We start from the raw sequence: 26,685 nt of genomic DNA on the forward strand, positions 1-26,685 counted from the left end.
CTATGCTGACTTTTTGAAACATGGCAGCACTTTATTTTCCAGAATATATTCTGTAGTATTTTTCCCTTTGCTTTAAAGGAGAGAAGACAACAAACAAGGCCTGTATTTTTCCTTCAGTTGTGGGCCTGCCCCTTGTGACTGCAGAGCGGTGGGTGGTGGTTGCCTGTTTGTCAAAGGCCCACTAGCCTTGTCCATTTTGACATTCACATGGGAGCAGTAATGATCCTAAAAGCTGCAATTAAGCTGACTGTCGCGTTCCGGGGAAGTGTCTGGTGCTGGCACTGTGCAGCACCTATTATTCCCAGTGGGAATACTCTCTAAAGAATAGCATTTCTTCTCTTCTCCTCTTCTCTGCCCCTACCCCCATCAAATAACTTTTATCTGTCTTCAAAATGTTTAAACCCTAACACATACAGATTTTTCTAAGGTACTCGTGAATAATTATTTTTATTTCATCAGAATGTCTGTTTTCTGTCGACAGCAGATCACCTGCCTCCATCTCCTCCTATCCAGCAGTCTGTCCTGCCTCGTGGCTGAGCCGAACCAGCTCACCCTGAGCCGTCCCTCTAACGTACTCACTTGTCCTCCTGTTCATGCTGGTCACTACTAACATCAACCTTAACAGCTTCAACTCTGCCACCCACAGCTCCACCTTTTGTCTCTTGTGCCACCATCGCTCTGTGGCTGTAGCTCAGAAAGTCCAGCTGGTCATCTTCTAATATAGCACCAATGGATAAACAACTGAATCTGGACTATTAAACATGAGATATTGCTCTTCTAAATCCCTGTTAGTTAATGATTTAATAATTAACATACTAACATTTGGATTAATTTTGCCTAATTTTGCATGGTTACATACAGCAGGATGGTTTAAACAGGTCAAGTCATCCTAACAATCAGAAACCTTGAAGAACAAACAGAGAAGCAGCAATCTTTTACTCCAGCTTATTAATCATCCAAAGACCCAGATAGTTTGAATTTATATTAGAGTCAGACTCTTAGCCTTCATTTCTCAAACTATTCATATTATGTTATTTAGTATTACTCAGTTCTAATAAAATAATCATTATTATATAACTATGATTAGTATATGATTTAAGCATTCATGCAATGTGAAAACAACGAAAACAACACCTCGGTTTTTAGAGGCAGCTGGCTAAACTCAGAATGTAAATGATCACATTCATCATCTTAATCACACTATGGATCTTGTCCCAACATATAGCAAAGAAACTGAACATTAAACAGCAAGTCCTCTTTTGTCTAACCACTTTTTAAGACACCATTAAATTTGGAAAACATTGAATTTCATTACACTGTCTGTCCACTGTTATCTCCTTCAGTGCCATGTGTCAGCACAGTCTAGACCTACCTAAACTCCCCAGAGGTCGGTAATCTCATCAATAGTGTTTCATCCTCACTACCCTGAATACTGTGGCTCTTCTGAAAAATAAGTCAGATTTTCAAACATGCACCTTAAATGAGGTAACACACAGGCTGGAGAGGAAATGGTGTTTTTCACTAATCTAGAAACAGTTTGTTACGTTATAAAAAACAGTCCTCCATAAGGCTAGGCCATCTTACTGACTGATAGGTCACTGATCAAAGAAAACAGGAACAACCCCGTGTTTGTTGTCAGTACTGTAGCCATGCTGACAAAATCAGAGCTCTGTTGAGCCAAGTATTCCTTAAACCTTAACTAGGAATTGTCACCCCAAGTGTGGGGGATGGACACAGAGGACCCAAACACAGGACTCTTCTTCATACGTTGTTCCCGCTGGTACAGCGTCCGCGTTGACGATTTTAAGTTCCTCCTTAATTTTGTCCATCCACCGTTTCTTCGGTCTGCCTTGAGGCCGGCATCCTTCTGGGTCGGTCCTCATAGCTGTTTTTGCTACAGAGTTCTCATCGCTTCGAATCACGTGTCCATACCACCTCAGGCGGGACTCAAGCATCTTTTCCTTAATTGGGGCTATGCCTAGTTGCTTCCGTATGTCTTTGTTCGTAATACGGTCCCCTCTTGTAATTCCCAGGCTCCATCGAGCATGCGCATCTCCATGGTGTTTAGAGCCTGTTCATGTGTGGTCAACGCGGGCCAACATCTGGAACCATACAGGGCTACTGGGCGGACCACCGTTTTGTAGATTTTTCCCTTGAGTCGATCTGGCACTCTTCTGTCGCTAAGGACACCAGTGACCTGTCGCCATTTTAACCATGCTGCATTTATTCGTGCTCGGACATCGGAGGTGATATTTCCATCGTAGGTGATGACTGAGCCCAAGTAGCGGAACTCTTCTGTCTTCTTCAACTCTTCGTTGTCAATTATGATGGTGCCATCAGTTTGGGGGCCTCCTTCCAGGTATTCGGTCTTTTTCGTGTTGAGCCGCATACCATATTCATCGAGCCAGGTCTTCCAGAGTTGAGTCGTCGTTTGGGTCTCCTCTCTGTCTTTGCTGGTGAGGAATACGTCATCGGCAAAAAGGAGAGACCATGGATGAGGTAACTGATGGTGTCCATATGAAGAGGAGGGGTGACAGAGCTGATCCTTGGTGGATCCCAACACTAACTGGGAAGGGAGGCGATAGTCCAGCGCCGCATCGGACTGAACTGGTGACGTTGTCGTAGAGGAGCTGTATCCATTTGACATTCGCCTCAGGGACACCATGCGATCTTAGGGAGTGCCATATGAGGTCATGGGGTATCCTGTCGAAAGCCTTTTCAAGGTCTAGGAAGGCCATATGTACCGTCTTGTTCTTTTCCCTATGCTTCTCCAGCAGGAGGCAGGCGGCGTGCATGGCGTCAGTTGTTCCGCATCCCTTTACAAAACCGCATTGTTGGGGGTGACATTGACAATTTCCCGAAGACGTGCATGGATGACTCTTTCGAATGTTTTCACCGTGTGACATAGTAGGCGAATAGGACGATAATTTGAGCATTCGGCTACATCCCCTTTGTTCTTCCATATGGGTGTGGTAATACTGGTCATCCAGGCCTTCGGGACTTCCCCTGTGCTGACAATGTTGTTAAACAGTTCTGTCAGGATGGCCATTCCCGGTCGCCCGAGAAGCTTCCAGACTTCGGTTGGGATATCGTCTGGTCCAGTTGTTTTTCCATTTTTCATCTTCTTGACGGCCGTTTCCACTTCAGCGGGTGTAGTAGGCAGGACTGGTCCGGCTACTGGGTCGGCGCTTATAATTGGAGGGTGAGGGAATTCTTTGTTAATGATCTCCGAGAAGTAGTTGCTCCAATGCCTTAGTATGGTGGGCGGATCTCGGAGGACCTGATGGTTGTTGTCCTTGATGCATTTGACCCAAACGCAGGACTCACAGGTTTATTATTGAGACAGGATGAACTGAATTGAGCTAGACTGTAAATACACGAGGAATTGATGATGGCGAGACAAGGAACCGAGGAAAACTGAGGGCTTAAATACACTGGATAATGACGATGACTAGAAACAGTGTGAACACGGCTGAACTAAATCTAACTAATGACCCAGAGGAAGTAGAACTAAACATATTGCACAAAGACAGCCTAACGCATCTTTTTGCTTTTTTCTCTCTGCTTTTCAGTTTCAACCCTGTGTCACTGGGAGGAGCTGAGAGGCGGGGCTTCATGGCTGAGTCTTGTACAGTATGTCATCTGCATATAATTTGCATCCCGCCAAAGCTACTAGCTGCCCATTATACATGATGAAAAAATAGTTTTTTGAGTTCAGGTGACTATCTGCTACCCTTAATGTAATCAAGGTTTAGCCAGTCCAACATAAGGCATCACTTCACATGTAACCTGTGAATAACACAACATTTGTATATTTCAACTTGTTGTCCAAGAGAGTTCACAAAAACAAGCAAAATTTCTTTTTAAATAAATTAGAACATGAGCTTTAATGTTCATGGCTGAGCAGTCCTCACCTTTGAAAATAATCTCTTCTCTTCCTTTATTCTTACATTTTTCTCAGCAACAGTTTGTTTGTATGTTGAACTGTTTGAAATTAGTATTGAATGTTTTTCAAATCGTTTGAGCCCAGTTTAACCCCTGGGTTTCACATGTGTACAGGGTAATATTCTGTAGATAGTTTTGTCATTAACAAAGTAAAAGTATGGTGCATGATACTGTTATACAGACTGAAAGGCAGTTAATAAAGAGTGATCAGGCTTTGGAAAGTTTTGCAGCTCTAAAATGTTCCACTTTATTTTTCATGTTTCTTTCTTCCAGTTAAATTTTAAAATGTTTTTTTTAATAAATGTAAAATAAATTTTACATTTACTTTGGCTGTATTAATCTTTTCTGAAAAAGCTAAAAGAAATACACCAAAAGAAATCATGAAGAAATAATTAACTTAATCCAACTTTAATGCATCTCACAATGGACTTCAGTTGTGCTCCTATTCAGTGAAATACACTTGTTCTGTCAGGTATCATAAGTAAAACAGAATCATTTACAGAATAGGCAAGATCAGGACATTATGAGTGACCAGTCTGTGGCTGAGTCATTCTCTGAACCACAATGCCTGGCTGAAGGAAGCTGTCAATCTTCAGAATCCCTCTCAGAACAATTACTGAGACCTGCAGCTAACAATGCAACGATACAACAGCTGAAATAACTGAAAAGATGTTTCAGATGATGTGTATTAGTAATCTAACGGTTAATGAACCTGCAGTGTCTGATAATTAGTTATGTGTGTAAAACAATGTCATAATTCAGTTCTCTTAGTGTTACATGTTTATAACAACAAAGCTCATTGTTGATGTTGTCAGCAGTTTTGAAGAGGTTTGTACCTTTCCAGGGCTGATCCCACAGACAGGCTCAAGCATTATGGTTGAATTAGAGTCCAGTGAGCATCTTCAGCTCTTCATGAAACAGAGGTGCACACATTTCAAACCGACCTGTATTACAAAAGACAAATCAGAAGGCCTTCAAGCTGGTAGTAATTAAAATGTTAAAAAGCCATCTCCAACCTTCCTTTATATCAAACATCCTTGAAAGAGTAGATGTCAAACAGCTAACAGATCATCTGCAGAGGAATGGTTTATTTGAAGAGTTTCAGTCAGGTTTCAGAGCTCATCACAGCACAGAAACAGCTTTAGTGAAGGTTACAAATGATCTTCTTATGGCCTCTGACAGTGGACTCATCTCTGTGCTTGTCCTGCTAGACCTCAGTGCAGCGTTCGATTCTGTCGACCATAATATCCTATTAGAGCGATTAGAACATGCTGTAGGTATTACAGGTACTGCACTGCAGTGGTTTGTATCATATCTATCTAATAGACTCCAGTTTGTGCATGTAAATGGAGAGTCCTCTTCACACACTGAGGTTAATTATGGAGTTCCACAGGGTTCAGTGCTAGGACCAATTCTGTTTACATTATACATGCTTCCCTTAGGCAGCATCATTAGAAGACATAGCATACATTTACACTGCTATGCAGATGACACCCAGCTCTATCTGTCCATGAAGCCAGATAACACACACCAATGAGTTAAACTGCAGGAATGTCTTAAAGACATAAAGACCTGGATGGCCGCTAACTTTCTGCTTCTTAATTCAGATCAAACTGAGGTTATTGTACTCGGCCCTGAAAATCTTAGAAATATGGTATCTAAGCAGATTCTTACTCTGGATGGCATTACCTTGGCCTCCAGTAACGCTGTGAGGAACCTTGGAGTCATTTCTGACCAGGACATGTCCTTCAACGCACATATCAATGCACATGTTCAATCCAGAATTGAATTCAAAATCCTGCTCCTCACATACAAGGTCTTAAATAATCAGGCCCCATCTTATCTTAATGACCTTGTAGTACCATATCACCCTATCAGAGCACTTCGCTCTCGCTCTGCAGGCCTACTTGTTGTTCCTAGAGTATTTAAAAGTAGAATGGGAGGCAGAGCCTTCAGTTTTCAGGCCCCTCTTCTGTGGAACCAGCTTCCAGTTTGGATTCAGGAGACAGACACTATCTCTACTTTCAAGATTAGGCTTCAAACTTTCCTTTTTGCTAAAGCATATAGTTAGGGCTGGACCAGGTGACCCTGAATCCTCCCTTAGTTATGCTGCAATAGACGTAGGCTGCCGGGGATTCCCATGATGCATTGAGTTTTTCCTTTCCAGTCACCTTTCTCACTCACTATGTGTTAACAGACCTCTCTGCATTGAATCATATCTGTTATTAACCTCTGTCTCTCTTCCACAGCATGTCTTTATCCTGTCTTCCTTCTCTCACCCCAACCAATCACAGCAGATGGCCCCGCCCCTCCCTGAGCCTGGTTCTGCTGGAGGTTTCTTCCTGTTAAAAGGGAGTTTTTCCTTCCCACTGTCGCACTTTGGCGACAGTGGGAGGTCATATGATTGTTGGGTTTTCTCTGTTGTATTATTGTAGGATCAAAGTTATAGTAACATGGTGTTATTACCGTCACCTCAGAGCAACAAGGGCTCCAAGTCAAAGTACAGCGCTGCCGAGTTCGACTCCACCACCTGGCTGGGCCTTACTGTGTGGAGCTGGCATGTTCTTTCTGTGTTTGCATGGGTTAGGGTACTCTGTCTTCCTCCCACAGTCCAAAGACATGCAGTTAGTGGATAGGGTAATTGGTGAGTATATATTGCCCATAGGTGTGTCTAATGGGTGTGTCTCTACGTGTTAGCCCTGTGATAGACTGTCCAGGGTGTACCTCGCCTCTCGCCCAGTTACTCACCAAGGATGTATTCAGAATACATGACATCCCTTTTGACATTGTCTCCAATGTTCACTTCATGCATCTGGAAAGAATTATGTTCAGCACAGGTTAATCTATCGTCTGACTTCCATTCACAGACAAATGGTCAGACCGAGCATGCCAATCAGCTCCTCGCTGCGTGACCTCATCCAACCAATCTACATGGAGCTCACAGCTAGTATGACCCAACCTTCGCCTCTGTCACTGTTTGTGGAGGTCCATCTGGTAAGTCCTCAAAGATACAAAAAAATGCCTGGATGATCGACACCGGAGCCCATCCTACCAATCAGGTCAGAAGGATTGGTTGGCTGCAAAAAATATCCTGCTTCACACAGAGTCTGGGAAATTTGCACCCATTTACACAAGACCATTTAAAATTGGGACCATCGTTAACCCTGTCACTGCCCGTTTAAAACTATCACACAACATGAAGGTACACAATGTGTCTCCCAGATAAAGCCAGCCCAGTCTGGCTCTATCTGCCCTCCTTCCAAGGCACCTTCCCACCTGGGCCATTGACAGCAAACGGCGTTCTTGAGCACATGGTTTATGAACTCCAGACAGTGTGGGAGGGGCTTCCAATATTTGGTTATGTGGGAGGAATGGTCTTGTCTTTCACCTCACACACCCTGATCGGGTCGGTTAGTCGTCAGGAGGCTATTGTTAAGGGGAGGTTAATATCACTGTTCCTCTGTCCTCACTGGTCGACTTGCTGTTTTCAGTCTTTCTGTCCTCTTGTTGCTCTCTCTCCTCTGTATGTGTGTGTGTGTGTGTGTGTGTGTCTGTGTGTGTCTGTGTGTGTGTGCCTCCACACAATGCTTCAGTAGTTTCTATATCTTTGCCTTGCATTAATTCCTTGAGATTATGGTTCCTCTTACCTGTCTTTTCCCTGTTCCAAGGTTTCCCTGGAGGATCCCCTGTGAACAGTCTGGATTTGAGAGAGAGTCTGGAAAATATGGAGAGCCATAGTGGAGTCTGGGGCCACCACAATTGTTCTGATCATTTTGAAACTGTTAATATTCACTGTAAATAAATGCACTACGCTTTGACTTGGAGCCGTGTGGTGGCAGCTGTCCACCACAACCACTGGAGGGGAAAGAGAAGAGAGCAGTGAGCAACACAGGACAAAAGGCAAACTATAAAGTAAGCACCATGCCCTCCCGTGTTTTAAATGCACTTTAGAGCAACACACAGCAACACTACACATGAGCGGGAGGAGGGAGGTACACCCCCCCCCCCCGTTCTCTGCTGGCCATCGGGGCTGGGGGCTGGGAGGAGGTGTTGGCCGTCCGATTGGGATCTGGGATGCGGGCCTCCCTGCTGCTGCGGAGCCTGGGGCGGTCTGCTTGCCTCCACCCCGGGGGAAAGGGTAACATCTCCTGGGTCTAGATGTCGTTTCCCCCTCTGGGGGCGAGGGTACCTGGACCCGTGGTATAGAGTATGTTTGGGGAGTGTGATTGTGTGTACTGTGTGCTGAGTATTTGTATATGTGTGCATGAGGGTGGGAATGCATATTTGTATCTGTGTGTGCCTGTTTGTCTGTGTCTATATGTCAGGTCGGGTCTTAGACTCCACCTCTTTGGGAACTCCCAGGCCCTCCAAAGTGTGGAGGCCTATCTCCCCTCACCACACTCCCTGCCGGTGGCTGATGCCCACAGGGGTCGGTGCGTTGGTGGTTCTTGGTGTCCGGGGCTGGCCCTCTGGGCCTGCGGCTCGGTTCACTCTGGCACAACTGGCTGCCGGCAGAGCCGGCGGGCACGCCAGTGCAGCCCGCTCTGGCTTCTGCTCTATGGCTACTGGGTGACCCTTGTCTGGGGCTCTCCTCAGCTCTTCCCAGGAGGGTGGCACGGATGCCCCTTCATCTTTCTTTCTCCCTTTCCTATCCCTCAGTCATGTCTGTCCCATCTGTAACAACTGAAAATAAAATAAAATAAATAATAACAACAAAGGTCGATCAAATGGACCAATACGGCAATGCTGTGATGATCCATTTGGCAAAGTAAATCCATTTGGTATCCTTGCTGGTCTTCAGAAAAAAAAACTATAAAGTAAGAGTCAGTTTAATAACGATTAAAGACTGTAGTGGTATATAACCACACGAGAAAAGAAAAAATGCTGAGTGCATCATGGGAAGCCCCCAGTGTAATGCTGTAGGTCATTATACTAGGCTGCTACTGCAACTGTATCATTAGCATTTATAAAAAAGCATTGTCAAGCTCCACACACACAAAACAAAGGGTTATTGATTATCTATCGCTTTATCTCACAGTCCAGTACAAGAGTAATCCTGCACAGTAGCCTGGGAATAGTACAATTGCTTTGTTAAAAAGGCCTGCACACAGGGTTTTACCTGCTTTTTTGCCCCAACATGGGGGAAAAGCAGGAAAACGAGATGTACAGTAAAACAGCAGGTGGTCAAATCTATCAAAGCCCTTTGGCAAACACAGACAAAAAGGGGGAAAAATCATTTTAATTAGCAGAGTGAATGCGATTTGCTGAATGTGAGGGGAGCCAGGCTCTCTGCTCTGCACATTAAATTGGTCTAATTTTCTGTGCAGAATAAGTCCCATCTGAGCAGCCCTGGCCACAGTCAATCATGTTAAAAGCCACGGGTGCTTAATTTGATTTACCAATATAAAATGCAAATTAGGTGATCAAGTGGAGTGGAAGCCAGGAGTAGGAGGCTCTTTTAAGCCATCAAGTTAAATGGGTCCAGACAGTAGACTGGCAATGTAAAGAATGTTTTAGCATATTCGTTTGATTAGCCATACAAAAATTTAATTAGTATAGCTAATTGTTAAACAAATTGCTCTACATCAGAACAAAATGCGGAATATATTTTTAATACACTAAAACACCTCACAATGGCCATATTCTCTCAACCCATATGTGGAGTTTTCATCCAAAACTGGGCCTTTCCAATAAGTGAAAAGCCAAATTAAATAAATGGAAGATGGCACAACAGTCCCTTACAATAGTCAATGAGATAATGCCTGTAATTAGGCTTGCACAAGCCTGGCCATATGCCTCTGTATAGCACTTAGGCTGCAACTGTAGGAGCAAATCGAATAACTGTGTGTAGGGAATGCTCCTGGGATTCAGCCATCTTATGTTAAGTAACCACACCGTCTATGCAGCATGTGAACAACGGAGATGTTTCCACCAAAAGGAACGAGATGTGCCGTGAAAACTAAGTTAGTAACAGTACATGCTTAAACAATGTTAGTGTATGCTGTTTGGCATATTTGGCAGCAAAATCAGACTGAAGTGTCTATCTACAGACTAAAATAATAGTCTGTTGCCTAGAGACAGGTCTAAAAAAGACAACCCACGTACTGCACAGTCACACTGAGACTTATTACATCTGACATTTAGTGTTATCATCCAGTGTCATTGACTTCCTTCACATTCGCCTAGCTATCCAAAATTCCAGTCTGATCGCTGTATGTAGAACAAAAACATATTGATTAGAATACACTTTATGAAAATGTGAGTGCCAATAACCATTTGATTAAACTGTTTTATACTAAAGAAGAATGAATAATGAACATTTTATTATTGTGTTTGCACTCGGAAAAGATTATCCAAACTCTGCCGTCATATAAATGTTCCAGCTGAGTTCAGACTGACTTACACAAAGTTTAAGTGCATGCTATTTAATGGAAGAATGTCACTGCCTCTCAGGGTGACTAAACATGAGGCCTCACATTCAGTTCTCGTAGCTCTGATAACAATAGCCATCGGCTATAATAAAAGAAAAATCTAGAATATAGGCAGTGAGGTGGTTAGATGGGCTAGAGAGAACATAAATCAACATTAGCTGAGAGGCCATTCTGAAAGCTGCAGATTTGATCCCTAATGGCTTTTCAGATTTTTGGCTTTTGTCGAGATTAAAAAGGGGATATAAGATAGTCGTCTGCAGAGGTGGTGGCAGAGGCAAACATTCAGAGATGTCGCTGTTTCTGAGTTCCTGTTCTATGATGTTGTAGCCATATATTAATCACTTCTTTAATGTTAGTTAGTGTTAAAATGCTGCATTCCCCACTTTAAGATACAAACTAACAGTAGCATTATTTTATTTTTTTCAGTTTTATTTATATAGCACCAAATCACAACAATCCCCCTGGAAGCTTGATACTGTGAGGTAAAGGAGTTAAAAAGGAGGTTTTCCTGTCTACTGTCACCAAGTGGTCGTGTGATTGCCTCTGTATTATTGTGGCATCTTTAACATACAATAGAAAGAGCCTTCAGGCGGCTGCTGACCATATGACTACTAAAGAGTATCTATTGTAGTATTTTTAAACTTGTATTTGTAAAAGAGCATTTAACCTTTAAATGACAGCTGACAGCAGCTCTGCTGTTAATGGGATGTTGGATATGAGACCATACATACACATACAAATACATTATTGTTGTATCTTGACATTATAAAGCAGCTGTTTTTGTGATCTGACATCATATCGACAAAACTGAACTGAAAACATATCTACAGTGCATTCCATATGTAATTATTTCATTCGATGGGTCAGGGTCACAAAATCTTAATATCGTCCTTTGTTATTGAGCAACTAGTCGACTAGCTGACTAACAGTCACTGTTGTTGAACCAGACTTACTAGTCGTTTAATCTAATTATGTCACGGCCTGGGGAATCAGCAGGATGCTGATCGGCCATTTCTACCGTTTTCTCTCTCTCTCGCTCTCTCTCCTCCTCTCTGTCACCGGGGCAGAACTCATTGTGGGTTCACGCCCTCGGCCCACGCCCACAGCAGGGGACCACACCTGATGCCCATCAAGGCGATTGGCATTTAAGCCAGGAGGAGACTGCTGGTCTTCGCTGGATCGTTGTCTGCCACGCGTCAGTGAGAGTCAAAGCTACAGCACAGCTAAGTCAAGAGTCTATTGTAAAATTTGTAATTAAATCTCGTTTTCTCGTCTACAGACCTCCTGGACACCTTCCCTGTGTGAATCTTTGTGTCGAGTGTTAAGAGTGGATCTGCGGTCGTGAGTGTGGAGAGTTGGAGAACGAATGACTACCCCTTTGGATTTCCCTGGAGCCCCGTCCCTCGCTTTGTTGTATATAGCACTGCCCTGCACTTCCTGTATATACACCTGGTGGATTCTGTAAATAAATTCTTGTGTACAGTTGATTCTGGAGTCCTGCGCTTGAGACCCCCACGTTGAACTGTAACATAATGATCCAGTCATACTATGGACTCAGCAGACTCAGCCCCCGCTCAGCAGCGCGTCCTTACGGACAAGGAAGTTCTGGAACACCACAAACAAATGCTGCAGCTCATCAATCAGCAGCTGGCCGCGTTAACGCAAGCCCTCGCTAAGCCCATACTTCTGGTAAGCCCAGTAGCCTCTCCTCACTCTGTCTCTTCACAGTTACCAGTTTCCGAGCCTCCAGCACACGGACCTCTGGCCCCACCTCAACCCACTCCCTCGGAGCTTTACAGGCACCGGAACCCTTTGCGGGTGAGTTTCACAAATGTGCGAGTTTCCTGACCCAGTTGACATATGAAACAGATGGGGCTAAGATTGGCTTTTTTGTCCAGCTTTTAAGCGGACCAGCCTTAAACTGGGCTCAAGCTGTTTTAAGAACTGACGCTGAAATAACGTACCAGGATTTTCTTGCTTCAAATGTGTGTTTGAGAGAGGTACCGGCGCAACGCAGCTGCTCACCATTTGCTAAACCTTAAGCAGGGAAAACGGAGTATGGCGGAATACTCCATCGAGTTCTAGACATTGGCCGAAGAGACCGGGTGGGGGCAGCCGGCATTGATAAGTACTTTGTTGAACAATGTGTGTGACGAATTAATGGGCAAATTGGTGATGAGAGAACTACCTAAAACTTTGTCTGATGTAATAACGTTGTGTGTAAAGGTGGACGAGCATCTACGAGCGTGCGGCAGGACTGATGTTATCGAACAAGGTAATTTGAGGGCGGACCCTGCCAAAGTTCAGGCTGTTGTTAACTGGCCCACTCCATCCAATCATAGGCAGCTTCAGAGTTTCTTGGTTTTTGCTAACTTTTTCTGCCGTGTCATCCGCGACTATAGCCGGCTCGACCTGCCTCTGACTTGCCTCACCTCACCCATGGTCCCATTCTGCTTCACTCACCTGAAAAAGCGCTTTGCCTCAGCGCCCATCCTCATCCAACCCAACCTCAGTCAACCTTTCGTCATGGAGGTGGATGCCTCGGATGCAGGAGTGGGGACGGTGCTCCCCCAGCAACAAGGTGGTAAGCTCCATCCTTGTGCTTACTTCTCTCGCTGTCTCTATCCTGCAGAGAAAAATTATGACATGGAGGACCGGGAGCTACTGGCCATCAAGCTGGCCCTGGAGGAGTGGTGTCACTGGCTGGAGGGCGCTGCCCAACCATCCGTTGTATGGACGGACCACAAAACTTTATTTGTAGTACATCCGGTCAGCTAAGCGGCTCAACGCCAGGCAAGCCAGGTGGGCCCTGTTTTTCTCCAGATTTCAATTCACTATCACCTACAGACCCGGCTCTCTTAATGTCAAACCCGATGTCCTCTCATGCCAATTCGTTGCCTCTGCAGGCAACGAATTGACTCCCCCATCCTTCCTCCCATGTATGTTGTCGGGGTTCTAACCTGGGAGATTGAGTCGGCTATTCGAGAGGCCCAACGGACGAAGCCGGACCCTGGGACGGGTCCCCTGGGCCTACTCTTCGTTCCCTCTTCAGTCAGGTCACTAGTTCTGCATTGGGCTCATACTGCCAGATTCACCTGCCACCCTGGCGTCCACCACACCATTACCTTTCTCCAGCGCTTCGCCTGGCGGCCATCCTTGGCTAAGGACGCCTGCGAATACATTGCCGCCTGCCCTACATGCGCTCAAAACAAGAATGTCAATCAGCCCTCCTCCGGCCTTCTCCAACCTCTATCGACCCCTGGTCGTCCATGGTCACACATTGCAATCGACTTCATCACGAGCCTCCCTACCTCATCAGGTAACTTGGTCATCCTCACTGTCATTGACCCGCTTCTCTAAAGCTGCTCACTTTGTCGCCCTCCCCAAGCTCCCCACGGCTCTAGAGACAGCTCGGCCTTGACTAACCACGTGTTTCGTCTTCATGGGATTCCCACGGACATCATCTCGGACAGGGGGCAGACAGTTCACGTCACGGGTCTGGAAAGAGTTCTTCAAGGCCCTCGGAGCTCAGGTCAGTTTCTCCTCCGGTTTCCACCCACAGACCAATGGCCAGACAGAACGGGCCAACCAGGAACTCGAGGTGGCTCTCCGGTGCTTGGTGTCCACCAATCAGACAACTTGGAGCGAGAAACTCCCATGGATCGAGTATGCCCACAACAGTCTCACCTCCTCAGCCACCAGAGTGTCCCCCTTCGAAGCGTCTCTGGGCTACCAACCGCCTCTCTTTCAGGCCGTTGAAGGTGAGCACTTTGTCCCCTTTGTCCAGCAGCATCTTCGGAGGTGTTGATGTGCCTCCACAACCACCTGAGCCGCCCTTCTTCACACAGCAGATCACAACAAGCACTTGGCGGATCGTCACCGGACCCCTGCACCCTCCATCTACCAAATTCGTTCCTCTCAGATCTGAATCCAAGAAACTGTCCCCCACCCTCATTGGCCCGTTTGTAATCGACTCTCTGGTTAACCCAGTCTCTGTCTGTCTCAAGTTGCCCCAAAATATGCGGCTCCATAACGTGTTCCATGTGTCTCAAGTAAAACCCTGCCAGTCCAGTCCTTTGTGTTATTGTGTCCATCTGCCACTGATGGCCCACCAGTGTTGCCTCAGATATGTTAATCTACATCAGGAGTGTCAGACTTACAGCCTGCGATACAGTTAAATCATGCCCACGAGATAACTTCATATGTCAGTCATTAATGGCCCATCGCTATGTGGGAGTCAAATCTTTTGCTGTGCTGTGAATCCATGCAGGCAGGCGTGGGACTTTGATGGGCACATCATGTGGCCAATCACATGCAAAGACAGACTAGGATCATACCATTATGTGAAAGAAGGAAGGGGGGCGGATGTTCCGAAGTGTAGTGGTACAGGCCGGGGACCAGGGAGCCGAATTTAAATGCAAGTATGTTGGAAAAAACTGAAGAAACGAAGGAAAACATAAAATGAGCAACATTTGGCTGCATTTCAGTGATCCTGGAGACTGCAACACTGAGTGCAGAATTTATCAGATTAGGAGCTGGCTAAAGTAATACCCATTTTTATTTTAATCCATTTTTCATTGCAGAGGACAAAAGGTTTCAAACTTGTACAGGCCTTAAAGCTCATGTGTGTCCTGCCTGGCAGAATAGCATAAAAATAAGGCTTTTAGGAAAACGCTGGATAAAAAATTTGCTTCCCTGAAAAAGACTAAACTTACAGTTCAGTGTTGAATTTAAGATAAATAATCCATAACCGAAGAGTCTCTGAATGACAGAGATGCAGAAATGTGTGCATGTAGCACAGAGCCATGGCTCAGTGTCTGAATGAGTCTCGCAGGTCTGAATGTGAAGTCATTTATAATTCTTAACATGTTTGATCTGCTGCTCACCACAAACATGCACAAGCAGAGTGTTTGGACTTTTAACTGTGTTTTCACCAGTTTTACAGCTTTTTCTACTAATAAAAAAAACGTGTTTTTTTTTTTTTTTTTAATGTAGCTCATTTCTGGGGGTTTCTTACTTTTACTCTAGTCTCTTAATCTAATTTCTTTTCCCTCAATTTAGCCAACTAAGACATTAGTTGACAGCTGGGAACATGCCTAGTATAAAGACACTGCAAGGTTTCATTATGTGATCATTTCAATGATAGTCATAAAATAATAATAAATAATAAAAAAGTGAAGAAACAGTGACATGCATGGTGTAGCAGAGATATTGTACAGTAAGCCATCTTGGTATCCAACGTATACCTGCTCAGTTCCAGCTGAAGGCTCTATCATTGTTATAATAATACTAATACAATTACTGCTAATAATAACAATAATACTTGGCAACCAATCATGATTTCTCCCGCCAGGCCCTGAGTTGTTGTTGGCTATAGGAGTACTGAAAAGATCTCACAGGCTCTGATAATTATAACCTGAGAGCTTTTAAATGAAGACTGCAGGGTTTTTATATAATTAGTTTCAAGTAGTTCACAAAAAAGAAAAAACATTTAACAATGCCATTATCATGTTCCCATTCAGTTCATCTGCCTGTTCACGCACTTGTATTCATTGATCATAAAAGTAAAGGTGAACTGTGATGCTGCCCTGTAAACAGCTGAGTCAATGGTGTTTGCCCTTTTTGGATTTCATATTGGAGTTGTGTAATAATGTAACTGTAGTAGATTGTCATTACAGAGCTCATCAGATAAAAGATGCATTCACATAAGAGCAAATACACTTATCAATCTTTTGTAAATTTACTCTGATGGTCTGTCATGACAGACCATCAGAGTAAATGCTCCGGTGGAAGCTGCAGGCGACGGTGATGGCTGGACCGGCTCCTCGGACGCTCCGGTGGAAGCTGCAGGTGACTGTGATGACTGTACTCCTCGGAGCCTCCAGCAAAGATGGAAGGCTGAAGCAGCTCCTCAGACCCCCAGCAATGATGGAAGGCTGAAGCGGACCCTCCAGCAAAAGCAGGAGGCTGGATCGGTTCCTTGGACCCTCTAGTGGAAACAGTCACAGAATCAGCAGGCACGCAGACCTCTGGCACACATGAGACAAACTGGAGCTGCGCACGCCGGAAACCACTCTCTGTAGCCCCTGTCTCCAAGGCGTGACGAAACTCCTTCTGCTCATGCCCGAGCCACAGGCTAATCCACCTCGAAACAGAGTCAGTTAATTCCTCCTGAAGCTCCTCGGAAGGTACGAATGCCGCTGGGTCCATGTTTGGTTGTGTTGTCTGTCACGGCTGGGGTAGCAGTGTGGTGTTGAGAAGGAGGACCCAAGATGCAGGCATAGACTGTGATGCGAGTGAGCTTTATGCTCAAAATACCCTGCATTTAATAAGGCTGTTGTGTTTTTAACATGTTTTAAAGCTTTGTATCTTGTTTTAATCAATCTGAACAAGCCCCTAAAAACACTGTCGGCCTCTCTCAGTTTTTATTACCGCTAATCATTTTAAAGCTCAGTTTTTAAATCCTTACAATGTAACTACAGCCCAGCCCATGCAGCAGTATGTTAATGACTAACCTCGTATTGTGGATGGATTATCTCAGTTGTTCTCCTGGCTTAAGTTTGGTCCGTTTACAGCATCCTGCCATGCGATTGCATTTGTCCCTAACCACCGGGAGCCCTCATGTTAACGTTTATCAAGTGGAAAAAAGTTAGCATTCATCCTCCAGCTTCACTGTTTATGCTATGCTAACATAGCTGTGTCGCTAGCGATCACGTCGCACATCATTATATAGCAGCTAGCCAAACTTCAGTAACCCTACAAACGTCACTGCTGTTTAGTTTTCTGTCTTCATTTATGTTGGAAGTGATAGCAGAGCTGTACGTTTTAATTTTTTCAGAGATCGCTCAGTCAGAACATGCTATATCATGTTTAGGTGGAAACTAGCGAGCTAACTTCCTGCTAACTTCTAATTTATGGCGTTATTTTTATGCCACTATTCTGAGCACACGTAAAAAAGATTTTAATGCACGTAAAAAAAAGTTTGCAGGTGCAAGTGTTGCATTTTGAGGAGAAATTTATTTCGAGTGAAGAAAAGCTGAATTTGAGTGAACAAAATTCATTGCTGCGTGCAAAAACTGTATTTCAGTGTTTGCTATTATCCACACACACACCAGCAGCCCCTCTCGCTCAGTTTTTGCATTTGTGCTCGCTCGCAATGTGTTGCTCGCGCTCTCAACATTTCTGCCTGTGCACGCTCAACTCTTTCTCTACACCGTTATATTTGTGCCACAAAACCAGCCAATCACAGACTTGGATGCAAAAAAATCTGATTGGCTGTTCTGGTCTCCAATCAGCTCGAAATGACGAAATGCAATATCCCAGAATCCATTTCGTCCAAAGCTCAAACGAGGCAGTGGCGGAGGAACACAGAGTGGCGGAGTTTGAAATATTACTCTTTCTGCGTCACAAAATAAACTTTTAAGATATTTTCATGCGAGAATGTTTCTGTGTAAACTTCAAATACCATCACATATAATAGACATCACATATTTGCACAAGTGCTCTGACGTTTTCGGAGATGCCTGTTACCCACCAGCTGACCGGGTGGTCACTCGTGTTAAACATAATATAAAAGGCTGAACTGACAAAAAAATCACCGACTACACCACCAGGTATTATAGGAAAAACCATAAAGCCTTTGAACTAAAACAAACACTCTTGTGACAGTGATGTACACTGTCTTGTTGGTATATATGTCTGATTTGTATCACCTTCATGTTTCCAAACCGATATCATGAGCAGCAGCTTTTACAGCTGTGACCAATGACCATGACCAATTGGCTAATCCACCACCTTTCATTGTTTATACCATTACAAAAACAAACATAAAAATGAAAAATTACCATCGGTCCACCGGGCAAATGCCCGGGATGCCCAATGGCCAGTCCAGCTATGCGGTCAGCTGGTGGGTAACGGGCATCTCCGAAAACGTTAGAGCACTTATGCAAATATGTGATGTCTTGATAAATGGCTGTTAAACTTAATTGTTACAACTGGTAAAGCAGCAATGCTGATCATTTGATTAAAGATGAAAGAATTTAGACAGTTTGTAACCTTCAGTGATGTCGCAGTGTTCGTTTGACTCTGAGACCTGTAGCGGAGTTTGGGCCCAGTCACGGCTAATGATGTCAGACTTAAAGACCGGATAGTTATGAAGAGGTCCCAGGGCGCATCTTCCCCAGCCGGCAGTCGTCCGGCAGACTCCACCAGTACAACATCGTCGGTAAACACTTTACCGACATCCTGGAGTCAATCAATAAGTGATTGTCCAGCTTCGATGCGAGGTTGTCCCTGGTGGAGATTTTACACCGGGAATTTAAATCCCTGAGGGAAATCAGCCAGCAGCAGGTGGAAACACTCGCTGCTGAAACCATCTCACTACGGGACTTGGTCAAGTCTCTAACTGAGAATGTGACCCAGCTTGATATTGAAAATGAAATAATAAAAGAGACTGTAATTGATCTCCTGGCCCGTAGCATGAGAGATAACCTTGTGTCTTCTGGTATCCCAGAGTCTGCTGGAGAGGACGACGAATCAACGGTTAAAACCTTCATTAAGACCCACCTGAAGCTTCCTGAGGACACCATAAAGAACAACTGCTTCGACTCAGTCCATCGTATCAGAGCTATGAGGCCTGGTGTCGGGAGACTGTGTCCTATTGTGGCCAAATTTAGTCTTTTCAAGCAGAAGGAGCAGGCGAAGAGTCGCAGCAGGGAGCTGAAAGGAACGGACTTCAGCATGAACGACCAGTTCCCTAAAGAGATCCTGGAACGACGCAAGGTCCTGTTCCCAGTCACGTCTCTGAACACCTAGATTGCACACTTGGTCTTGGGGAAAGAAATGTAAAGGTTCAAAACAGCAGGACCTCAGCGCTGTCAGCAGTACACAAATATAATCAAACAGTATATGAGCCACTTTGGGCTTTGCGACACATGGCGCTCCCTTCACCCCAACAGTAAGGAATTTTCTTTCTTCTCACTTGCCCATCGCTGTGATGAGGGGGAAAATAATTTCTTTCTCATCACATAAAAAGAAAGAAGAAAACAAAAACATTCAGCAACTAGAAAAAAACATCAAATCTTTAGAAGAAGCCTACGTGTCCGACCAAGGTCAGGAAATAATGAACAAAATGCAAGAACATAGAACATAAGATCAGTGTTTATGGAGATGATGTGTTGCTTTTCCTCCAACATTCACAAACCAATCTCTCTGAGATAGTCACGCTAATAAACTCTTTTTCAAGAGTTTCAGATTATTCAATAAACTGGTTAAAATCTGCAGTTCTTCCGTTGAATTGCTCCTTCCATAATTCTTCTTTTGCCCCACTGCAATCTGGAAATATTAAATACTTAGCTATTAATGTTTCTACTAAGCTTGCAGATTTAACTAAATTAAACCACATCCCAGTTCTAAAGAAAGTACACTGTAAAAAAAATCCGTAAAAATACAGTACAATCTACTGTATAAACGTGAAGGAATTTTCCGTATTAGTCATTTACAGGTATTTTTCTGTATTTCTCAACTACTGCAATGCATTGTGGGAAAAAGAACCTGAAAAGGAGGGAAAAGTAAGCGCAAGAGCAGCCATTAGGCTTCTTTCAGGCTTCATCTGGATTTTGGATTCTGAAGTTGGAGAAACTGCCTTCAAATTTCTGTGGTAAGTATTAAAACTCATGTTTCGTTTTATTAAAATAATGTTTTTCAAAAGACTCCGTGTTTTTATTTAGAAAGAATTGTTAATTTATTTGTTAACTGGTTTTGGCTGTCTCCAGACAAGTCAGGAATATTTTGCTGACTCATTTTTTAAAATAATTGTTATTTAGGTTTAACATGACTTAAGCTTTATTTTAGTTAATGTTAAAATAATTTTTACTGTGATACCACCAGTTTTGCCCTTCAGTGGCTGAACCAGTTTTCATAAATATTATAGTTAGCTGTCTGTGTCTCTCTGGGTATTACACAGCTGTGACTGCTAACTAGCTAATTAGCAAAAGTCAGCGATGTGGATAACTGGGAAAGTGAGAACTTCATGGTTCTAGAAATTATTCTAGGACTCTAATAAGTACTGTATCAATACCTGTGTTTTACAGTTGGCTCTACTGTACACTTTAAAGGGTTTCAGGCAAAGTTACACTAACCCTAGTTTAAGCCTCAGACCTTCCTGGCTGACGCTAGCAAATGCTAATGTTAGCCTCTGATTTGGGCTGCTAAAGTAAAGACTTTTAGCTAGCTGACCAGCATAGATTATTTCGGTGGTTAACAGACTGTAGTGGTAAAATTATTGAAAGTATAGTTTCACCTCAGCACATTTACAATTACAGTATGTCTATTTTGTAGCACATAGAAATGTTTAGTTAATATTTACAGACAGACACATTTTCCCTGTAACTGTGTTTTTACTCCAACATTTGTTGAAAATGTAATTTATGAAATGCTGAGCAGTATTTCTTGTATGTGGAATATTTTTGTCACCCCACTGTGCTAATGTGATTAAATACTAAAAATTATTACTAAAAAAATTCAATAATAAATCAATAATAACTATTTCTTGATTGAACTATAATGTAAGCGCAGTGCTGGTGTGCAGGGGCTCTATATGCCTTGTCTATATCAAGCTTTTAGCCAAATATAAGCAGAGATATTTGTATCTTTCTTAAAAATCCAGATCCTTACAGATTATTTGAGAAATGGATCAACAGCTATCACTACTTGAAGCACTTTAAGTCCTGCAGTGGAAAAATATCCCTTATTTCACCTTTGATCACACACTTTGGTTTTCCAGTGCAGAGCAATGGCCAAGAAAAGGAAAGACTTCCCCGAGTGAAAAAAAAGATGAAGATACAAGCTGGTGATGATCCAGAGCAGCTGGTCTCAGGAAATGAAGAAAAACCCTGATCACCTTCTCTACAAACACAAGGTGAGTTTAATGTTGTGGTTGATTTAGTTTTTCAAGGTATGTATGTTACTTTAATTATAAACTGCTTTTGTTGCAACAGAATGGTGTTATGTGTATGCAACTCTACGTGAATTATAATCCTTTGTAGGGCTGCGTGATATGACCAAAGTCTCATATCCCAATATAAGACGTATCTCTCCTGATAACGATATATATCACAAAATAGTGCATTTTCTGTAAATTCTGTGATTCTCGGGCAACTCGACTTATGTGAAATGTTTTCAGTTGGGCGTCGTGTACCTGGAGTCGAGTGTTTTGACCGATGCATGAAACTATACATTTTTAGACATGAGTTTAAATGGCCGCCATTTTCTTTCTGAGTATTTATTAGACGGCGTGCTGCAAGGAAAAGCCTGTTCTAACGTTTGAGTCTAAGGATTATTTTGAGCACCTGACGACTCTTTTTTGCTTTTCATTCGTAAACTCTCTCGAAACTCTTTCATGTGATTCTTGTGTAGGTGGTTAAAGAGGTTTGTCGTGTTCGAGTGGTGGTGGGGACCAGTTTGTGGCATAATTTGCATAGTACAGTTTTCTGGGGCGTGTCAGACTTTTCATAACCAAACCATGTCCATGCTACAGAGGTAGCCCCTCATTTAACAATAAGGTCCTCGATTTCTTTTGACTGGTCCTTCTGGTTCTGCCTCATCCTTGCTGGCCATGCTGGTATTCTCTGTGCCTTCGTCTGCGTGGTGACTGTAAGCGCCATTTATAGTTACTTGATGTTTTTATTTGAGGTCATTTGTTTGATGCATATTCTGAAATTTTATGTTTGAGAATAATGTATATCATTTCAGTTTAGTTTGAAAAGTCTCAACAGAAACTTGAGCTTTATTGTGAAAGGTTTATGTGGAAAATAAACAAGCGGACGGCGGAGCCACACGATGGTTTTATCCTCATTATTGGTAACGAAAGTACGCGTAAAAACAGTCACTTGTCCGTCCATAGTGTGGTTATTTTAAGTATAAGAGAAGGAGAGAACTTTAAGAAATAATATAGCAACTACAGTGACCATCAAAACCATGAAAAAAATATTGCCGTAAACAGTTTATTTTGCAACACCACAAAACAAAGAATAGTGTATAATATGAAACGATAGACATTTTTATATCGTAATCTGATATATATCGTCATATCGCACAGCCCTAATCCTTTTTTTGTTTATGTTGTTTATGTTCTAGGTAAAAAAAATTATAAAATGACAAACTTTTTAAAAATGTCTTGTTGTTTCTCTTTTTTGCCTCAGAATAAATTGCGACTAGTCTCAATGGCTGACACGGAGGAGCAACACAGCGACACGTTAACCCCGACTGCTGCAGTTCCTGTATGAACTGAGCAACTCTTAAAATCCAAGGAAAAGCTGAGTGTATTTTACTTAAAGCTCAGATGGACCTTGATGTACTAACATGCAGGCTGCATTCAGGACTTTGTCACACTGTTATATGAAGAGCGGTAACAAGACTTTGTAGTAATTTGTCTTACTATTGTCTTATTTGTTGTGATTTAGGGTCTGTGCGCACTAGCAGAGGTTTTTGTTTGTAACTGTAACCTCGTTTTCAGAGCCTTGTCTAACATTTAATGGTCATGAAATATGTCAGACTTTTTCCTCTACTTAACCAGCTTAGAGAATTTGAACAAAAGGCCACAGACAGCACAGCAGGTATAGTCTCATCTCGTTGTCCACCTTAGCGTTCATAAAGGGTCATGATTGCTGGGTTTCTCTGCATTATTACAGGGTCTTTACAGTACAAAGTACCTCGAGGCAGCTGTGTTGTGACAATATAAACAAGTTTACATCACATTAAACTGAGTTTAAAAAATTAAAATTAATTGGATGACACCAGTATGTTCCTTGAGTATTAATGTATAGCAACTTGGTTGTCTTAGAGGCATCCCAGCATGAATCAGAGATGAGGTTCAACTTTAATAGAGTTTGTTTTGAGTCATGTAGTTTTCACTAAAAAACGATGCTAACACTAACTCTTCTGATGTTTACTTTTCTTTTTAGTGTTGTTGGCCTGACTTTGAGCACGCCACGCGGACGGGTCTAATTCAGTGCCAGGTATGGTATATGAGGGGCCAGTATTTTGTGAAAATTTGTTCTTATCGTGTGACAGTATGTAGCCCGATACTATATTGTCTAGAACTGCCTGCATGCAGGACTGTGTTTTGAGCTACAGCAAACAGCCTTTTGTTTTAAACTTGCATAATTTTTCTTCATTTTTTAAAAATTATGCAAATTGTCTGCGGTGCATTATTGCTGGTGGCTCGATCCTCACGGCAGTCAGGGTATATGTGTGTATACATATCAGGCTTTGTCATTGATGTGCATGTCCCAGCATGAGTCAGAGTGAACCACGAGTGTGCTCTCCAAAACAGATAGGGACCACTTAGTAGCTTCTAGGATCCCCTACTTCTATAAATGCCCTGCCACTGTAATTTGTGCTGTCCCTGTCCAGTAGCCTGTTTAAGGATTCAGATACAGTACACAGAGATTGTAGCATGCTCTCTTATCCTATGCTTGTCAGCAGCTGAGTGACACAAGCAGCTAACTTTCTATTTTAAGGATCTGCCAAGGGTGTTCTTGTGAAAAGAAGCTGCTGAACAACTGAAGTGATTTTGTAGTTTCCTTTATTCTGCAGGGCTAAATTCTTTCTTTTTACCAGGTAGACTGAGCAGCACTCGCTGATGTCCTATCTGCTATTCCAGAGCTAAATAGCACTTAGATATCTGTGGACGAGATGGGAGCGCTGCATTATTTGCAGATTGTAAACATTGCATTATTGTGCCCTGTAAAAGTTTACAGATTGCAGGCGTTTGGTTTTACATGTCACAGCCTGTGGTGTGAAGTCATACTCAGATATAATTCATACAGCATATGGACATAGTGTGGCAGACATCTGAGGCATTCTGATGCCGTCACATTTTCTTGGGTCAACCAAACCTGATGAAAGTTTCCAGCTGAAGCCCTAAAAATCAGCTACGTTTGTGTATTTACTACAGTCGTGTAAAATGTTCATCATTTACTCTCTTCTTCATGAAGGGAGCATTTCCCCTGTTTTAGCGATAGCCTATTGAAGTACACAGGTGTTGGCTGAACTTTTGTACTTGTTGGGGTTTCTCTGTATTATTGTACCGAATAATTACATTTCCACATCGGGCTGTCGACCTTCGAGCCATGATTCCCTCTCTATTAAAATTAACCTTCTTGCATGGTCGTGTTTTCATAGTGACAAATATAATTTATGGCAGTGAGGAACAATGTTGGTGAACATCAGCACTGTATATAAATGGTGTCCATAATATTTTGGACATCTCTCAGTAACCCTCTGTGATAAAACACTTCCAGGTGAAGAGCAACAGAGGTTGTTTTTATTTCTAAATATAGACACTTAGACATTTATATACTGTATCATAGTATAACATCATATATTCTTTATAGTTTTCCATTGATCACAGTTGACTCCAAGCCTGCAGCAGCAATGGTTAATGCGCTGTGTCGGTCAGTTTCTTTGCTCTGCATGCTGGACACTCTGAGACTGTGCTGACTTTAGTGCCACATCAGGAAACAGCCGCCAAAGCTGAGAATCTGCATCACAGAAGAGCAATAAATACTTAGTGATATTTAATCCTTTGCCAACAAAGCCTTTGTCTACAGGATCTCAGGTTTGTTCATCTATTGAGCTGATTAACAATGTGTTGTTATTACACAATAGGATCAGATAAAAGTGCCAAAACCTGTCATATTTGCAGCTCGCACGAGGACTTAAGACAGAGCAGCTGCTTCAAACTAATAATGACGTTGTCGTTGTCTTTGCAGGAAATTCTATTTTCACGTCTCAACACTTTTCCCACTTACATTTATTTCCCTGATTTATGCAGACAGATTTCATCGACAAATCAAAATGACCTTTGTTCACCGTGGAAATTGTCGGCTGTACATATTCACTATTTTGTACGTTCCCAGGTTAATAACTGTCATGTCTGTTGTAGTCCACATTTAATAACACCTATTGCCAGCAATTTGACTTTTGAGATGGGAATATCTGCATGCATTTTGTACCACAACTGTTTCAGGTTAAAAGACTGACAAGTAAATTCAGAGAAGTCACAGAAAAATTACTCATTGCATTCATTTTCCACTACTTGAAATATATTTGTGGAACTGTTCACATAACAAATCTCAAGTATTGCTTCTATATGTATGTAGATCAGCTAATCCTCACTGCGCAGCTCAATGGCTATGATTTGAATAAAGTTTGTGCAGCAAATGCTACGGCTGTGTTTTTGTGATAATAATGATTAAACAGCAGGTCTGAACTTAAAGCTACACACGTGGACTCATTTCATCATTTTAAACACTGTATTTAAGAGATTTAACTGAAGCTGCAGCAACAAATCCTCACACATGAAAAAGAGTTCAAATTAGTATAAAAATGTTAATAATGTTAATACTGCAAAAAATAATACACAGCAAACATGAAAAACACTCATTTTTGTTGCTACAGATTTTTAATCAGGTCCAAAGCAGCTGAATTCTGCAGGCTGGACAGGAGGTCGCTCAGTACAGATCTAAACAGTGTGAGGAAAGGAAATGCATGACGAACCTGTAAGAGTTTGACCTGGAAGTTTTTTTGTGTATTATTTCATACTTGTTATTCTGTTTTTTTAGTAATGGATTAATTAATTTACTTTTTTAAATTCTGACAATAGGCCTTTTTACCACTCAGGATTTATATGACAGTTTCACCATTTACGCCAAAGCTAATTTATAATGATATATCAATAATTTGTTAAGAAAATGATCATCTGCTAGCAGCTGCCAAAGAAACATATCTATATCATTTTATAAATAACTTCAAGTAGTGAGGTAATACTGGCAGATGCTCTAACATATTCAGATATTTCTTACTAATGTTGAAGTCTCTTTGTTTCTAGGTAACAATGCAAATATTATGTTTAATGCAGAGAAACACCTGATGGTCGTTTAATAACCAGGCCTGCAGGTAAAACTGCCTGTTTACTTTGATAATGAAGTGATAATAATTTGCTTTATTGTCACTGAATAACAGAAAGTGTAACCAATATATGTGTAAATAATTAGAGAAAAGAAATAAATAAAAACTTCTGACAAAATACTGTTTGAGACCATTGATGTCCTTCCCTTTATGAAGAGTATGCAGAGAGGAGCGTGTGTAGCTTTGTTACATGTTTTGCACATTTCTATAACCTTCCACGCACTTCATGGTAACACAACTCTCTTAATTTTCAGTCTCGATTTCACAGTGACACTCAGTGCGTTGAGATTTTAAAGCTGCCTCTGACGCCGTCACCTCGGGTTCACGCTGCAGTTCT

The 26,685-nt window shown here is 42.5% G+C and overlaps 1 long non-coding RNA gene across 3 annotated transcripts; it reads left to right on the forward strand.

Moving 5' to 3' along the window:
• The first annotated feature begins 19,581 nt into the window (after positions 1-19,581).
• On the forward strand, positions 19,582-26,457 carry LOC146561837 (uncharacterized). Of its 3 annotated transcripts, none has more exons than XR_014894570.1 (4): positions 19,582-20,034; positions 21,160-21,294; positions 22,577-23,392; positions 25,151-26,457. It is a non-coding gene; the product is annotated as an uncharacterized LOC146561837 (long non-coding RNA). The 3 variants fall into 3 exon arrangements; XR_014894569.1 differs by having other exon boundaries at positions 19,643-20,034; positions 22,577-22,689; positions 23,339-26,457; XR_014894568.1 differs by having other exon boundaries at positions 19,650-20,034; positions 22,577-26,457.
• Positions 26,458-26,685: the final 228 nt, after the last annotated feature.

Source organism: Mchenga conophoros, linkage group LG12, assembly GCF_057382185.1.
Source record: "Mchenga conophoros isolate Kocher_MC1m ecotype Shallow Benthic linkage group LG12, M_conophoros_male_GT1.1, whole genome shotgun sequence".
NCBI lineage: Eukaryota > Metazoa > Chordata > Actinopteri > Cichliformes > Cichlidae > Mchenga > Mchenga conophoros.